Genomic DNA, 13,299 nt, shown 5'->3' on the forward strand with positions numbered 1-13,299 from the left:
TTAGGAGCTCCACGTGAACTATCTTATTAAATCCTTGCCCCCCCCCATCATCCAGCGAGCGAAAGGGGGCCATAGGGAGGCAAAGTCATTGCCTGAGATCACAGAGCCCGTGGGCTTCAAGGCTGTTACTGCTCATTGTCCTACTGCCTCCCAGACCTCCGGCTTAAAGGAGTAACTGTGATTTTCTAGGAGTGGCCTTAACCATCTAGGAAGCAGAGAACCACCGGTTCAACGAGCTTTAGATTGGAAAAAAAAAAACAAAAACCAAAAGTGTCTTAAGCAAACCCTGTTCTGGATCACACCATTAGTAAGCAGCGGATGCCTAGCCACAGCGCCAGGGAATCCTTAAATTTACAATTTGATTTATGTCCCGTGCAAATGAGTCAGGTCCCCTCCACCAAGTCTCATCCACAGGACTTTCACTACCCTGCAGGTCCAGCACCAAAGACAGCAACACTGGTAACAACAGGGCAGCCCAGGCTCCCACGGCAATACGGGACCTGATCCGACCTCCTCCTTCCAGAAGAGTCCCCCGGCTCAGATCAGGCTCTCTCCCTCTGGGAGACCTGGGGAGGCCTGGGAAGACATCCTCAGGCCACGCTGGGTCCTGGTAGCCCCGGGCCCCTTGACCCCTGACTTCCACAAAATCAGCGCTCTCAAACTCTGAAGGCCCTCAAAATGCTCCCTAACTCATCCTCTTCCTTTCTTTGGGGGAATGAGGGGCAAAAGGGTGAGAACATCACCAGAAGGGGGCTTCTTCCCTGGAAAAAAAAAAGGGAAAAAATCCTCCTCTGCCCCTTAGAAACCTTTTCAGGGAGGCTTTTCCCATAATTCACTCGCAAGGGTCTCCCATCATGCCCCAGCCAGCTCCTCCCGTCACCCACCAGGAAACTTTCCCGTCATCCCCCAGTGAGCCCTTCCCATCACCCCCCAGGAGGGATTTCCCATCCACCCCTGAGGGGGACTGGCACAGGGGCAGCCCTCAGTGAGGCCTGGACAGCGCGGCCGCGGGGCCAAGGGTGAGTGGGGAGGGGCACGCCCACCCGTCGGCCCAGCTCCGTTTCCTCAATAGGAAGTTCTCTCTTGCCCTTCCCAAGTGAGGGTGACGGAGGTTCACCTGTCTCTACCTACCTGCCTTCCCCCCAAAACAAAGGATGGGCACACAGGGGCCCAGCTGGAGGGGAGTGCCCCGAGGGGTTGCTCCAGAAGGGAGGACAGGGCTCCTGGAAGCCCCCTGGGGGCCCATTACCTAGCTGCACCCCTTTCCCACCCACTTCTAAGCAGAGGGCTGGAGGCCTGGCGGTTGCCATGGCAACTAAGGGTCGTTGAACTGTCCCTTCTGCTCTTCAGGACCCTGCTTGGGAAGCCCTAAGAACCCAGGACAGTGGGAGGAATGCCAACAGGCTGCTTTGTTTGGTTACGTGTGTGACCGCTCAGATAGTAAGCGACAAAATGACATCAACTATGGAAATGGGAGGCTTGTGTTCTTGGAAACGTGTGCTCGTGTTGCGTGTTCGCACACACGCAGCGGTGCATAGATACAGATGTGTGGTCCATCGATATAGACACATAGGTATTTTAAAAATGGGAGTTGCAACTTCTCTTTTATTTATTTAGAGAGAGAGCAAGAATGCGTGCATGTGGGGGGGGGGGGACAGAGAGAGGAGAGACTCCCAAGCAGGCTCCACGCTGTCAGTACAGAGCACCATGTGGGAATTGATCTCAGAACCCTGAAATCAAGACTGGCCCAAAATAGAGAGTCCGTCACTCAACCAACTGAGCCACCCTGGCACCTCTAGATAGATATTTTATAAAAATGTTTTTAAGTTTATTTTGAGAGAGAGAGCGTGTGTGTGTGTGTGTGTGCGCGCGGAGGAGGGGGAGAGAACGACAAAGAGAACCCCAAGGAGGCTCTGCACAGTCAGTGTGGAGCCTGACAGAGAGTTGACCTCATAAACTGTGAGATCATGACCTGAGCCAAAGTCAAGGGTCATTTAACATATTAAGCCACCCAGCCCCCCACCCCCACCCCCACAACAGATCAATATTTAAAAACAGGTTTTGTGACTTCTTTTTTAAAAAATGAAAGACTTTCAGGGCACCTGGGTGGCTCAATCAGTTAAGCGTCTACCTTCGGCTCAGGTCATGATCTTGAGGTTTGTGGGTTTAAGCCCCACAACAGGCTCTGTGCTGACAGCTCAGAGCTTGGAGCCTGCTTTGGATTCTGTGTCTCCTTCTCTCTCTATCCCCTTACCTGCTCATGCTCTGTCTTTCCCTCTCAAAAATAAATAAACATTAAAAAATTAAAAATAAAAGACTTTTAAGGACACTTAGTGGATAGGAGTCAGACGCTCTGTGTATTCCTTTCTGAAGTCAGTTTGTCCATCTTTAAAATGGAGACATCACTAACCGCCCTCTGAGGGCCATTGCCACGTCTAAATGAGATGTTTCCAGTGGGCATAGCCCAGTGGGGAGCACTAAGTGCCAGCTATTATTAATAAGTACCCTGGGTTACCCACGTTGTAAGCTAAGCGCCTTCTGTCGGTAGGCCTTTGGTGAACTTGGACTCCAGTTTACCGTAATTATTTTGAGTTGTTGGTTCCTCTGAAGAGGTCGTTCAACCAGGGAATTGTGCCGATCAGAGGGTAGGCTGTGATGAAGAGATTTCGCTGAATGCTTGTATTCGTTAGTGCTGAGACACCTGAGGGCAGGAAGAGACTGAAGTTTCTAGAAATATATAGACATGTTTATTTTTTTTATGTTTATTTTTGAGAGAGAGAGAGAGAGAAAGAGAGAGAGAGAGAGAGAGAGAGAGAGAGAGAGAGAGAGAGAGCATGAGCCAGAGAGGGGCAGAGAGAGAGAGAATGAGAGAAGCCAAGCAGGCTCCGGGCTATGGGGGGGTGGGAGGTGGGGAGGGGCCTCCACCAAAGGATCCTGACCTGAGCCGAAACCAAGAATCGGAAGCTTAACTGACTGCGCCGCCCAGGCGTCCCTGGACTTGTAGACTCTTAAGCGCAGGTGGCTCTTTGAACAGTCAGAAGTCATACTTCTCCTGCTGATGGCAGAGTAAACAAGCCGCTGTCCACACCTCCCTGAGGTATGCGGTTTAATGGAGGGATGTCGGAATGCTGTTCTCAGGAAACAAAAACCTCGCAGTCCACCCAGGAAGTGAAACTGTTCAGGAAGGCAGCTCGGCCAGGGGGGCGGGGAGTGGGTGGAGGCAGCCAGGGCTGGCCGACTGGCATTGTTTGCTGGGAAGCGACTCAGGGGACCAGGCGCCGCTCATCTGTGCCCCCGCCGCCCCCCTTAGCACATAGTAAGTGTTCAACCAACGCATGTTCAGCAGGTTGAAGGTTAGATATCATTTTGCAACAGGACTGTGAGTTATGCAACACTTGGAGAAGAGAAAAAAAAGTAAAGTACATCAATGTTTATTCTTTTTTTTCTTCTGGTTTATGGTCTTGGGTTTTTCCTCCTCTTAAATCAGATTTAATTTCCCGGGGCCACTCTCATACATCAGTTAAGTAGTCGTGGCTGAGTGCGTGCTGGGCCCCTGGGTTGGATTTTCGGGGGCTCTGAGGAAAGGAGAACAATGTACAGACCCATTTAGGACAAATTCAACATTAATCCATGCTAATAAAAAAAATTAGCCAAAGTCTGATCCCTTGTGGCTTCCTCTTGGACCCCACCTCCCGTCCCAGTGGGTATGTAAGATTGGACCTACCTAGTCTGCCATCACAGGTGACGTTCTCGCGGCCAGGGGTGGTGGAGGGGGTCTCACGGGACAGCGGGCGTCGGGTTCTCTGGGGAAGGGGCAGGGAGGGGCCGCTGGCCAGTGACTTCTCCCCCAAGGCTTGTCCTCCCCAACCTGCAGAAAGGTCATGAGAACCAAATAAGATGATGAGTAAATGCCTTGGAAATGCCCCGCGTGGTAGAATGGAATGTGTAGATTTAGCTCAGGTTTTTAAATCTCTGACCACATACTGTTTGCTCTGTACCGAAGACTACGGGTCCCATGTGTCGGTGACATAGCCGAGTGAGGCAGTGACCACCCAGCCCCCAGAGTGAAGGAATGAATAGGTGTGAACATCTCTGTGCATGGAGCTCTGTCCACACCCCAGACCCGCCTGTGCGGAATCCAGTTGTGTTTGGGCTGGGGGCTCCTGGACCAGAGGGAGGAACACGGAGACTAAATGCGCCCTCTGTGTTGCCTTCTAGAATGCCGGTCCCCCCCATATCCCTCCCCACCATCCCTCCCCCCAAGCCCCCTGCTGTAAGTCATTCTTCTCCTGGGCTAACCTGATGAGCAGAACGGCAGGCATCTCACGGGGCCTTGACTTTGTGTGTTTCCTGGAGTATTTGTGGGGGCAACACTTGTCCCCCCGAAGGCTTATTCTTGCCCTACGTGACCTACCGTTCATTATCTAGATCATTGTCCCCAGGACATCCTCCTAGAACCGCATGTGCTGTTCTCTTTCTGAAGTGTGACTCCCAGTTCTGTGCTTCTCTTCACGTCGAACGCCTCATCCAGCCGCCGCCACCTTGGGCGGCTTTCCTACCTGCTTTGAGCCCCTGGGCCCCCTCCCTTCTGTTGCTGCCACTGTCCTGCTTGCGCTGCCCCGTCGGCCTCCCGAAGTGCTCCCAGGGCCTTGACCCCCACAGTGCAGCACAGAGCCTGACAAACCAAGGCTCAAATTATTAGAAATTACTAAGTGCTTTTTGCAAAATGGGCAAAATGCAGTGACTGACTTATAACAAAGAAAGTAAAGGAAACCAGTAGCCCCTCCCCCCAGGGACACATTCCTGGCCTCGGGCGTGAGTCCTTCGGGGCTTTTAAATGCATAGATGTTTGTACCTGATTGGACCGGTTTCTTTCTCAGCTGCCATTGCCTGTGCCTCTCCACCGGGCACCCTCGTTAGCTCCTTCGGAAGGGCTTCGAATGACCGGGCAGTGTTTTGCCTTGAGGGTATGTCAGAATTACCTTGATCCAATCAAGGTTTGATTAAAAACCAAAAAATGGGTGGACATGTTTAATACAAGTTTGCAGGAGGTACGGAGCCTTTCTTCCGGAGACTGCACGCCTTTACATTGTTACGGAAATGCCTTTTCCGCTGTCTTTTCCAGCCCCTCCTCAACCCTACTCTGGACTGACCACCAAAGGTGCTTGCTCGGCACTGGGTGCGAGTGTCACCTCTGCTTAGGGCCCTGGTGCACCTGCTTGTAACTACGTGTTTCTCTCCTTCCCGGGCCGGTGTTTAATGGCTGAGCCGGGAAGGGTCTGAACAGCATCTGAGCGCCCTGGGCGCTGAGAACCGGGCTGTGATCCACTGTGGGCCACCCCCGGCCCCTGGCTGCCCCCTCCCAAGTCGTTGCCACAACTCACCAGCCTAATGCTGTTCGTTTCTGGCGCCAGGTGCAGGGTCTCCGTGTAGGGACCCTAGTCGTTTCCCCGCCAAGCAGGAAGGAAATGTAAACTTCCACATTTAAGCAAGGTCAGCTGGGCGAATATAATTTCATCTCACCAGTGTGTGCCTTTGATGGGCTCCTTTGAATGTTCAGAATCCTGTTTGATTCTCCAAAGTTACGATATCAACCAAATACATGAGTTCTTTTCTAAGAGACTTTTTAAATTGTTTAAGTGAAAACTGGAAAATGTGTGACCTGCTTGAGGATTTGGGGGGGTTGGGGGTTTTGTGGCTTGAAGTTCTCTGTCATGTCATAGCCGCTAGAGGGTGAGCTCCCTGAGGTGCTCACCCGTCCCTCTCTGGGTAGCAGGGCGGTGTCCGGCACCGCGGAGCGCTCAGTGACCTTGCACCAGAGGAGAAAACACGGAGGCATAGGCACATTCAGGAACATTCCACGGTGACACATCTGCTAAGTGCTGATCGGCCCGGCGGCAATCCCCAGGAGCAGGCTTGCAAGGAGGAGGTGGGTGCGGGCAGCCCAGGCCGCTCTTTGATAGCCGTCCCCTGGCCTGGCACTGGGCGCCCCTCACAGACGCCCCCGGGTTTGTCAGCGGGGGGGATGGCCGCGAAGGAACCCGGAGGAACCGAGGCACATTTGGCTTTAAAACCTCTGTTAGTTTCATGCCAGAGAACCAAACCTTAACACCTTAGTTTTATTTATTTTGAGAGAGACAGACACAGTGTGACTAGGGGAGGGGCAGAGAGAGAGAGAGAGAGAGAGTGTGTGAGAGAGAGAGAGAGAGAGAGAGTGAGTCCCAGGCAGGCTCTGCACCCAGCACAGAGCCCAACGTGGGGCTCAAACTTAAGAAACTGTGAGATCTTGCTCTGAGCCAGAACCAAGAGTCGGATGGGGCGCCTGGGTGGCTCAGTCCGTTAAGCATCCAACTTCGGCTCGGGTCATGATCTCACACTTTGTGAGTTCAAGCCCCACATCGGGCTCTGTGCTGACAGCTCAGAGCCTGGAGCCTGCTTCCGATTCTGTGTCTCCCTCTCTCTCTGTTCCCTCCTCCTCAAACATAAATATGCGTTAAGAAGAAACAGGCTAATCAACAAAATAAGCTGCTACAGGGACTCCGTGGTTCCCTCCTACCCCAGCGGCCGGCACACGTCCGGAGCCGTCACCCAGTCTTGCTGATTTGCTGTGCTTGCAGAGTTTACAATGGGGTCACCCCACGCTTGCGACCGTGTGCCAGCATCAAGTGTGTCCGGTGTGCCAGGCTTGATTCCAGGTGATGAGGGTTCGTGGGACAGACAGACAAGTAAGAAAATCTCTGCCCAGGCGTCATCCTGACCTGTGACCTCCTTCACCTTCACATCAGCCCCCAGGGAACCGTGGCGTGAGGGCTGGCGCTCCGGAGGGTAAAATGAGGTTCCAGGGTCCCCCACCAGTGAGGGTGGGCCGCGGGCCATCCGTTCCGCTGCCAACAACGTTAATAGTTGAACGGAGATTGCCTAGCTCGCCGGCTAGCGCCCCACGCTGCCGGAATCCCGACCTTCTGACGAGTGGGGAGAAAATGAACCTTCTTCTCTCTGTGTTAGGTAAACCCGTTCCGATTTTACCTTTTCTCTAAGAATGTTTAACGCTTTGGAGCTTTCTAAGCGTCAGGCATTTCCTCAAGCTCTGAAGCCCAGTATGGCCAGAGCTCGGTCCAGGGAGGTCCTCCCGGGAATGTCTGCTCCTGCCCTGCATGCGCCCTGGCCTCGCCTCCCAGACCCCCGCAGACTCGGCGCTCCGTGACAGATGGTCCTTGTTTTATTTATTTATTTTTTTAATGTTGTATTTATTTTTGAGAGAGAGAGAGCGTGAGCAGGAGAGGGGTAGAGAGAGGGGGACACAGAATCTGAAGACAGGCTCCAGGCTCCCAGCTGTCAGCACAGAGCCCGACATGGGGCTCGAACCCATGAACTGTGAGATCATGACCTGAGGGGAAGTTGGACGCTCAACCGGCTGAGCCACCCAGGTGTCCGGAAGGTCCTTGTTCTAAACTGTACTTATTGTGACCCCAGCCGCCAGCACAGGGCTATTTCTGCACACAGTAGGGTCCTGTTCCTTGTGGTTCTTTGTCATGAAAGACCAAACCTTCCAGGAGTAGGTGGAGTAACTCGTCCCTGCAAATTGGGGGGGTGGCAAAAGCTGACCCCTGAGGTTGGATCTGCCCACCTTCATCCTCTCATGGGGTCACTCAGGTCGCAGACAGGCTCCTGCATGACACACACAGGTCGGCACCGATAGAAGACCGTGGTCCCGTTACTCTCCATCTCTCGGCTGCCAGCACCCCCTGCCCTCCCGGGAGCGTCTGCTGCTGTTCCCGTAAAGCCTCTTGATTGTCCTCGAACACCAGAGTGACCTCCTCCTCTCACCTTCGGCCCCTGACTTCACCTTCTGCAACCAGGGAGAGCAGACCACTCACCTCCTGCCTTCCTACCTGCGTGTTTTGTTTTGTTTTTAATTTTTTTTAATGTTTCATTTATTTTTGAGAGAGAGACAGAGAGCGTGAGCAGGGGAGGGTCAGAGAGAGAGACACACACAGAATCCCAAGCAGCTCCAGGCTCTGAGCTGTCAGCACAGAGATCGTGACCTGAGCTGCAGTCCGACGCTCAACCGACTGAGCCCCCAGGCGCCTTTGTCCTTGCCTGTTCGATTCCTCTCTTCCTGCCCCTGAGGGACCTGTGTCCTTTAAGCTGACAGCCCCCTTTCCTGTGTGCACCGACTCCCGCCCCCTCTCGTGGCTTCTGTAGGATGGGCGCCTCCAGGAGGAATGGCCAGGCCGGGCCCGGGCAGCCGCGTGGGGTGAGCCCAGAACGTGGGGTTGCACGAGAAAGCCAGGACACTGTCAGAGGGCCAGGTGGCGGCGTAAGGACTCAGGGACCAATTAGAAGAGGCTCCCACCGGCCAGAAAGGTTGAATGAGGGGGTGCCAGGGCGCGGGTCAGAGCACAGCAGGCGTGCGGAGCATGGAAGTGAGGGGACGCTGGCCGGTACCGGGTGAGGCTTGCAAGAAGGCAGACGCGGTGTCTGAGACGTGGCGAAGGAAGGGAGGAGTTCAGGACTTCCCTCCAGGCACCCGCTCGGAGCCCAGTGCTGGAGGAGGGCAGGTCGTCAGGGCAGAAGCGTGCGCCCGTAGACAGAAAGACGCCAGCGAGTGAGGACGTCACGGTTCAGTCCCTCTGTGATTCTCACCCCGGTGGATAACCGGCTCGGGCCGGGGACAGCGGCTGTCGCACGGGCAGTGCTCCTCGATGCCTGAGTCTGCCCACCGCCAAGTCCAGGAAGGGCAGGGACAGAGGCGCAGGGCCGATCTCCAGATGGGGAGACCTGGGGGGCACATTAGGGCAAGGCGTGTGTAGGCTGTTTGGAACACCGTTTAAAAACAGACAAAACAGGGGTGCCTGGGGGGCTCAGTCGGTTGAGCATCCAACTTCAGCTCAGGTCAGATCTCATGTTTGTGGGTTCGAGCCCCATGTCGGGCTCTGGGCTGACAGCTCAGAGCCTGGAGCTGCTTCGGATTCTGTGTCTCCCTCTCTCTCTGCCCTTCCCCCACTCATGCTCTGTTTCTCTCTGTCTCAATAATAAAAAAACATTAAAAAAATTTAAAAACAGACATAGAAGTGGGGTGCCTTCCTGGGTGGCTCGTCAGTTAAGTGTCAATTTGATTTAGGCTCAGGTGGTGATAGCCTGGATTTGAGCCCCACCTTGGGCTCTGGCCGCATGAAGCCTGCCTGGGATTCCCTCTCTCCTTCTCTCTGCTCCCTTGCTCGCTCATGCTCTCTCTCTCCACCCCCCCCCCCACCTCTTTCTCTCAAAATGAATACACTTTAAAAACAAATGCAACAGTGAGAACGTAGGGCAGTCAGGGAGGGGAGAGCACAGGCTGGGTATTTGATGCCCCGTTACGGGGATTATTCTTGTTTGGGGAGCATCCAAGATTGGCTTGTGGTGGTGGCCCAAACCGTCTCTTTTAAAGATCCCTACTGAAAGCCTGCCGATGAAATACGGCAGAACAGTCCTGGGGCAGGAAGGGGGTCGACACAAGGAGGAGGGGCAGTGGGGCGTGTGTCGGCAGTTGGTGCACTTGATGGAGTGAGTGATGGGCAGGCAGGGCCTCACCGTCGCCGCGTTCTCTAGCCTTCTACCTGCGCCTGGAAACGCCCAGACACCTCACACGTGCCCCTCCTCCTCCCCGGGCCCCGCTCTAGCTCTGGGTCCTTCTCTCTCCCCCCAGGCTCAGCGAACCCTCCGGATATGCTCTGTCAGCTTTCCGAGGTCTCTGCTTGCCAGCTCCCTACTCCGTCCCCCTACAACGGTCTGCCCGCCCCTTTGTAAACCCTGACTCCTGTGCCACTACCAACACCACAGCCTTCTCCTTCGGCTTCTGGAAACTGCCTTCCTGGGGCCCTGGGACGGCACGCCCGCCGGCCTCTCCCAGCAGGCTAGCTGCGGCTTCTAGCTTCTCTCTACCAGGCCCCTAAATGCTAGCGTCCCTGGGTTCCGTCCTAGCCTCCTGCCCGGCGAGCTTCTCTCCTCGGTGCACTGCTGTCCACACCCGGCTGCCCCCACCAGCCTATGATTCTTCCAGAGACGCACAAATAAATTCCTCTCCCGCCTGCCCCCCTCCCCCAGCCTGTGTTCCCCATCCTTCTCTCCAGGAAGACTCACGGCTCACTTAGTGGCCCAAGCCCGGCACGAGGGGCCGGCCCTGGCTCCCTTCTCTCCCTGCCTCCTTCCTCGCCTCGTGGATCCATCTCCAGCCCACGCTCCCCTGCAGCCACAGCAGTGGCCCTCAGGTGCCCCTCTCTGGCACCCTGCGTGTTCCCTGTTGTGACGTGCAACAGTGTCGGGATCGCTGGTTACCCGTGTGACATGTTCCCTGGCCAGGTACACTGTGAGCCTCCCAGCGCTGTGCTGTGGCCTGCGGGGCTGCCTCGCCTCCACCTGCCTCTTGGCTCAGGTCAGTGTCAGAGTAGGACTTGAGAGGTAGGACTGTCCCCTGCCGGGCCATTGCCCCTCCCAACCCCCTCCGCCCAGCAGCTCTGACCACGGCCTCAGCTCCGCCTCACGCGCTCCCAGCTTCCTGATGTCGCTGCCCAAGGATGCCCCCTGCCCATTAATTTCCCTGCACCCTGTGCCCTGCTCGAAATCACGTCATGCCCTTCTGTCCCTCCTTTCCCCTGCCCCGCACATTCTTGTCCTTCCTGGGGCCTCAGAAGGTAACCTTACTTGGACATAAGGTGGTCGAAGATGTAAATAGTTAAGATGAGGTCATACTGGAGTAGGGTGTGCCCTATATCCCATGTGACAGGTGTCCTCCAAAGAGGGGACACAGAGACACAGACCTGCGGGTAGACGCCGCATGATGAGAGATAGTTTGGAGCCATGGGTCTGCAAGCGGAGAAAGCCCAAGGATGGCCAGCACCCCGGAAAGCTAAGAGAAAGGCCCGAAGCTGATTCTACCCTGGAGGCTCCAGAGGGAGCATGGACCTTGACCTCAGACTTCTGGCCTCCAGAGCTGGTGAACCATAAACTTCTGCTGTTTGAAGCTACCCAGTTGAAGGCGCTTTGTCACGTCCGCCCTACAAAATGCCCCTTCTTCAGGCTCATCAATTTGCCTTTGAGTGCACCAGCCTATTCTTGCCACACCCCTCTTGGTCTATGAGCTTTTCAAAGTCAAGGGCCCTTGCTGACGCAGAGGCCTTGGGCGCTTGGCATAAGACCTGCCGCCCTGGGCTCTTCTGTGGAGCCCCTGCCCTGGGCTGTGTCAGGGGCCACCTGAGGACACACCCTCTGGCCTGGCACACCTCGTGGAGATTTGGAAACGCTGGATATGAGACGTTCAACCGGATCGGGATTCATTCTCTTCTACCTAAGAAATTCCCACATGGCATGTCAATGAAAGAAAAGGAAGAGCCCTTAGATTCTTGACAATTTCAACTGCTGTAAAATCTGTGATTGTGACGAATGGCGTTAGAGTTTCCCAGTGGCACAAAGACAGCGCCTCAGCGGCCGGGAGCCGTGTCCTCTGTCCTGCGCCTGTGGTGGCGTGCAAATACTGTTTTCTCTGAGAGGGGGTGTTATGAAAACCTGTCCCTGCCGCACCGCATTCCTGCACGCAGCTGGCCAAGAGGGACTGGTGTCTTCTGAGTCAGGGCACGACCCTGAGAATCTCTCCAGCCCCAGGCCATGGTTATAAGTCAGGATAAACTGGTTTCTGGCTGCCCTAGGGAACGCTGCGCAGACCCGGAAGACAGTTGACCCGGCTCTCAGAGTTTGAACCCACAGGCTCAGGGCGCTGAGGTTAGAGGGCGGGAGGAAATGGCAGTGTGGGAGACAGCACGCCTCTTGGAAGCCACAGAGCTCGGGCAGGAAGCTGGAAGAGGGGTCAGGCCTGTTGTCGCCTCGTAAAGGACCAGGCCGTGTCCCTGTGGGCCAGGGGCATCATGAAGGGCTTTCATCGGGGACAGGGTCCCACCTGCCACAGGAGGGCACTTTGACACAGCTGGAAGAGTGGGTGCCTGAGGGGGAGCCCGGAAGGGGTAAGGGGGCTGGTGCGCACATCAGTGACAGGCAAGGAGCCCTGTGCAGACCCTGCAGGACCAGAGGAGGGGTGATTTGGGGAGAGAGGGGCGCCACACTGTGGGGGGGGAGATCACCCGAAATGGAGTCAGGAATGGGAGAAGGGACTGGAAGACAGAGACTCTGCCAAAGGGAGAGAGAAGTTACAGGGCCTGGGGCTCGTTCAGTGTCCTGTGAGGGGCCCAGCAGGTGTCCTGTGGCTGAACCCTGGGGCCACCTGCGGCTGCCAGGTTCCCTTTCTGTGCAGAGAACCTTCTCAAGAACCAAATAAGTGGTGCATTGGACACGAGTCAACTCAGCCAACAGAAAAGGATAACAGTGTTCTAGAAACAGAACAGGGCCCCAGGGGAACCACGAGGCCTGGCGGGGGAGGAGAAAACCTGCTCCAGCCCCGCCTGAGGGAGATGTTGGGCTGGGCAGGTCAGAGGCCCAGACCGGCAGTCTCTGCAGACCTCTAGGCATTCACATGGAGGCCTTGGAGGTCTTGGATTGCTTTTAGCCAGTAAGCATTGTATTTAATTTTAATGGGGGCAGCCACCTTCTGGAAGTTCATCTGCAAAAATGTGTTTTCTGCGGCACTCTGTTCCTCCTGGGAGGTGCTCCTCTGGGAGCGGGGCTTGGATGCCCTGTGCCTACTGTGGGTGCTATAGGAATGTCACTGGGCCCTCCCAGGGCTGCCCAAGGGCAGCTGTGGGCCAGAAGTGAGAGCGGGAGGCAGAGAACACTGGTGGGGTGGCATGGGGACCCTGTGAGGACAGCAGCAGGTGCCTTGGATGGGATGGTGAGCCAGGCTGAGCTTGTCTGGTCCAGCGCGGTGAGCCAGCGGGCGGTGGGCACACAGGATGATAAAGGAAGGCTCAGTAGAGCGTCTCCGCGGCCCCATTTTCACTTAATACAACGCTACTTTCAGGATCCTGACCCTCGAGAAGGGGCAATAGGGATAAAGGCCAATAGTCCAGGCACGCCCTTTTTAAGCGCTGGGCCTTCCCCGGGGAGAGGTCGCTTTGTCTCTGCTGCTGGTCGGTAAGACCTACCTTGAGGACTAAGGGCCCAGGGAGGCTCCCTGCTGGCCAGTGGAGAGCAAACCAATAAATGCGCATGAGTCGGCCGGCAGGTGCAAAAATACAGGACGGCCGCCAAAATCCCGCTCGTGGGGGGGTGGCCTGGGGGCCCCAGCAGCCGGCGGGCGGGGAGTGCCCTTTGCGCGGTGGCGCCCCCGGGGCTGTTTGGGACCCTGGGCGCGCCCCGGGGCCTGGGAGGGGG

At 55.9% G+C, this 13,299-nt stretch overlaps 1 protein-coding gene and 1 long non-coding RNA gene across 3 annotated transcripts in view; one reads left to right on the forward strand and one right to left on the reverse strand.

Annotated features, from left to right (window-relative positions):
• The window catches only part of SLC37A1 (solute carrier family 37 member 1), a 75,884-nt gene that overhangs the window by 3,895 nt on the left and 58,690 nt on the right, over positions 1 to 13,299 (forward strand). The gene's annotated exons all lie outside the window — the stretch shown is intronic.
• The window catches only part of LOC115291442, a 10,559-nt gene continuing 689 nt past the window's right edge, over positions 3,430 to 13,299 (reverse strand). Inside the window, exons 1-3 of one of the 2 annotated variants that reach the window (XR_003908445.1) lie at positions 13,071 to 13,116; positions 3,725 to 3,868; positions 3,430 to 3,575 (exon numbers count right to left, since the gene is read on the reverse strand). This is a non-coding gene — a long non-coding RNA (uncharacterized LOC115291442). Of the gene's footprint in view, positions 3,576 to 3,724; positions 3,869 to 13,070; positions 13,117 to 13,299 lie in introns of those variants that run through there. The other variant, XR_003908444.1, reaches the window with a different exon arrangement.

The sequence above is a fragment of the Suricata suricatta genome, chromosome 5 (genome assembly GCF_006229205.1).
Source record: "Suricata suricatta isolate VVHF042 chromosome 5, meerkat_22Aug2017_6uvM2_HiC, whole genome shotgun sequence".
NCBI lineage: Eukaryota > Metazoa > Chordata > Mammalia > Carnivora > Herpestidae > Suricata > Suricata suricatta.